At 38.5% G+C, this 4,495-nt stretch overlaps 1 long non-coding RNA gene across 1 annotated transcript in view; it reads left to right on the forward strand.

Moving 5' to 3' along the window:
- Positions 1-4,495, forward strand: part of LOC115069580 — a 97,349-nt gene that overhangs the window by 47,221 nt on the left and 45,633 nt on the right. The gene's annotated exons all lie outside the window — the stretch shown is intronic.

The following is a 4,495-nucleotide window of genomic DNA, read 5'->3' on the forward strand; positions in this document are numbered from 1 at the left end:
AAGGTAGTGGGAGATTGTGTCTCATGTTCCCTGGTGAATGCTACCAGGTCAAAGGTCCCATCTGGTAAGAGAGAAAGAGGAACACGACCAGGGACTAACTGGGAAGTAGATTTTACTGAGGTACTCCCAGGAAAATATGGGTATAAATACCTTTTAGTGTTTATAGACACTTTTTCAGGGTGGGTTGAAGCTTTCCCCACCCAAAAGGAAACAGCTCAGACTGTGGTGAAGAAGCTGATTGAAGAAATCTTCCCTCGATTTGGACTGCCCAAGGTAATTGGGTCTGATAATGGCCCAGCCTTTGTCTCCCAGGTAAGTCAGGGAGTGGCCAAAGCATTGGGGATTAATTGGAAATTACATTGTGCTTACAGACCCCAAAGTTCAGGACAGGTAGAAAAAATGAATAGAACTATTAAAGAGACCGTAACTAAATTAGCTCTAGAGACTGGCACTATTTCGGGCTAGAAATACTCCTGCTATACATGGCTTAACCCCCTATGAAATCCTTTTTGGAGGACCACCTCCTGTCCTCAATGTAACTTTATCCCCCTTGCCCTCTTCTTTTGACAATCCCAGCCTAAAAACAAGACTTCAAGCCCTTCAGATTATCCAGAACCAGGTTTGGAAGCCTCTGGCTGCTGTCTACCGGCCTGGGAGTCCACAAACGTCCCACTCCTACCAGATTGGTGATCAGGTGTACATGAGAAGACACAATGTAAAGACTCTTGAACCACGGTGGAAAGGACCCTACACAGTTCTCCTGACTACACCCACAGCCCTTAAAGTAGACGGGATCTCGGCTTGGATCCACGTTTCTCACGCCAAGAGAGCTCCAGCCCAGGACGACATAGAAAAATGACATCTCCACAAGACATCCAATCCTCTAAAAGTAAGACTCTCCAGAGATACTTAATAATTCTTCTTGTTTGTAGGCTTGTCCCCAGTCAAGGAAGCCCCCATCTCCCTATGCTGACTACCTGGAGTAATTAATCAAATGGGGATTACTAAACTTCGCCAAAGATTAAAGACAAAAAGAACGTGAATCCAAACAGGGATGGTTTGAAGGCTGGTTTAATAAAAGCCCCTGGTTAACTACCTTAGTATCCACCCTAATAGGTCCCCTGGTAATTCTTCTCCTTCTTTTAACTTTTGGACCATGCATCCTCAATAGACTGCTACAATTTATCAGAGACCGATTATCAGTAACTCAGGCTCTGGTTCTTACTCAGCAATACCATGCTTCAAAAGGAACAGAAGATCTATAGATTTTAGGATTAAAATCTTACTATAAGAAAAGGGGGGAAATGATGGACCCAAGTCCCCCCCAAATGATGGACCCAAGTCCCTCCAAAATGATAGATTTAAACTAAAATCCCCCAGGCCTGAGAAAAACTGTACAAGGAAGTAAAAATAAAAAAATAATTCTGAATGCTAAGAACAAGCTGAGCTGACCTTTTTCATGCTCCTCTGCCCAAGCTGGAAATCATCCCAGAAATTCCCCCCTACCTCTGCTTGGCACATAGCCGCCGCTTTTCTTCTTGGCACATAGCCGCCGCCAGAAACCCCCCCCTGCCTCTGCTTGGCACATAGCCGCCGCTTTCTCTACTTGGCACACAGCCGCCGCTTGTATGGTTTTAAAAGAAAGCTTGTGAGCTGAATACTTCACTTCTCCTTATGATTAAGGTAGAAGTCCATCTATAGATGAATAAACCTCTTGCTTGTTGCATCTTCTGGTTTGAGGACTGAGTTATTGGGGTGCGGCCTCCCATGGAAGTTGGGTACCCCAGTCTGGGGGTCCAACAACAGAGGACATACGGATGTTCGTTTCCCAGCATCCTTATGATAGCTAACAAATGTCTGTTCCAGGAGATCCAAAAACCTCCTCTGGCTTCTTTGGGCATCTCATGCATCAGTGCACTTACATACAATCAGGCAAAACACTCACACACATAAAAGATAAATAAAAAAAATACTAAATTAAAAAAGAAATACTTTGGGATATGATCAATACACATTGTATAGATGTATAGAACTTTCTAATAATGAGATATTATTTTAGAAAAACATTAAAATTTTGTGAAGGATCTATATCCACAAATTGAATTTACATTTCAATTAAGAATTAGATTAATTTTAAATTGATTTTTCAGAGTGGAAAAAAAGGAAATTAGGCATTAGAAATAATTTGGATGTGTCTGTGAGGGCAATCCTACAAGGATTAACTGGGAGAAGACCCTTCCTGAACGTAGGAGGCACAATCCCATGGACTGAGTTCTATAAAATAAAAAAAGGGGAAGGAAAGAGCTGGCTAAGTTCCAGCATTGATCCCTCTGCTTCCTGGTCTGTCTGGATATGAGCAAACAGCCTCGTGCTCTCATTCCCACCGCCACAGCTCTCCTGCTGCCTTGTCTGCTCTACCATGATGGACTGTACCTCAAATCGTGAACTCAAATCCTTCCTCTAAGTTGCTTTTGTCAGGTATTTGGCCACAGCATCAAGAAAAGTAACTGATACAGATATTTCCTATGTCAAATAGTGTTGTGAATATTAAATAAAGATGATCTCTTTACAATTGTTTCTAGCACAAAGTAACAAGTACTAAATAACATCATTATTGGTATAGTTTCGAATTAAAGAGCCCACATGAAACTTATCATTAACATGTGGAGAAAAATGTGATGTGAGTAACTATTCTGAACCTCCCTGGGTGGTACTGAGAGAGTAATTCAAAGCCCTGAACATGACATGTTTGGCTGCTAGCTGCATTCTCCAAATTGTGTTCCACAGAATGTTAATAAAAATGAGTTCTAAAAACCCTAAATCTGAGAAAAGGTCTTCTTCAAAAATTTAATATGTTCATATGCCAGGCCAGATTTCAAGAGGTGAATTTATAAAAAGTATGTTACCAATCTTGAAGATTTAGTGGAAATAAAGTATGAGAAACAGCAACTTCTGAATAGACATATTCTGAATAGCATCCTACTGAAAGACAGAAACAGAGGGAAATTTGATGTGTGGCATTTCACATTACTTCCTTGATTTATTGTCTTACAGATCTTGTTTCTATGTAATGACAAAAATGCTAACTCCAATTAATTTAAAAAGTGTGTCATGACTGTAGTAGTCACCTTGCCAATGACATGCAAAGTAAAGGAAGTATTCTTTCAATATTTAAATGCTTTACATGGATCAGCTAAGAGGTCACATAACTAACTGAGCAAAGGGGAGAAGCTGACCTACAACTTCATTGCTTTACTTTCATCTTGCTAATTCATCAGAATTACCAACCCACTCACAGGCCATAACTGGTTGTAGGACTTCCAGTCTATGTGAAACTTAAAACAGTGGATGATGGGAATTTTGTTCTTGGTTACATGGAGCAGCAGCTATAATTGCCCCCCAAATTATCGCATTGAGAACATATTTGAAAATTATGTTTTGTTAGTCTTTGAAAGGCCAAGAACAACAAAAATCTGGAAAAGGGTAGGACTACTTTTAAGGAACTTGCTTGGGAACCCTCAAGACCTTCTGTTCTTCAGCATAATGTTTTTATGAGCCAAGTCAAATTTGCTTTTCTCCTGATTTTTTGAGACTGGTTCAACTTTTCTGTCTGATATTTGCTTCCAGTTTAAAAAAAAAAATCATGTGTTGGTAAAATGCTATTGTTAAACATCAATAGGCAATTTAATAGAAGATATTTAATTAGTAAAATTGAAAACAAACTTCATTCCTGGAAATATATAGGGGCTCTCTAATCTTTATTGTGTATTATAATGGCATTCCTGACTTTAAGTGTATTTTATATAATAAAAGTTAAACATTGAAAGTTATCAGAAACAAATACAAATTGTGACCCAGAGACATACTAAAATTTGTCTTTTTAAGGATACTATGTAGTTTTGATTCACGCTTCCAGATTGCTTTGTGCTCCTTTTAAAATCTTTTTCTTAACAGTTGGTAAAAACCCTCCATGCGGCAATACCTGCAAATATAGCAGCTGTTGTTTTCATCAGCTGACAAGGTTGAATGAAACAATTATTATCTCCATTTTGGTATGGTTTATAAAAACAATAAAACCCTTTCAAGAAAGCACTGAATTTCAAATGGGCCCAGCTGAATTTGTGATCCTAGCTTTTTGGAGCTGTAGTGCTAGCCTTAGAATCAAAACTACCAATGTGGGAAAGTGACACTCGCAACCAAACATTCCAGGAAATAAACTATAAATTTGATATGCTAGCTGAGGTGTCAAAAGTATCCATAATTTACGTGTCAGAACTTTGACAAGTTCTCAGTGTTGAAAAATCAATATCAACTCTTATCCTTTAGATTCACAGAAAGATGCCAAAACAATAGACATCTATTTTTAAAGGGGACCTCAAACTGAAGAACTGTATTTTCAGTTGTCAAAATTGTGCTTTATCCCCATTTTGTTTGGATAGTATAATACAATATTTATTATTTTATTTATATGAAAGTAATAAAGAAAATTAACAAA

This window comes from Nannospalax galili, unplaced genomic scaffold (assembly GCF_000622305.1).
Source record: "Nannospalax galili isolate Female #2095 unplaced genomic scaffold, S.galili_v1.0 scaffold52, whole genome shotgun sequence".
Taxonomy (NCBI): Eukaryota; Metazoa; Chordata; class Mammalia; order Rodentia; family Spalacidae; genus Nannospalax; species Nannospalax galili.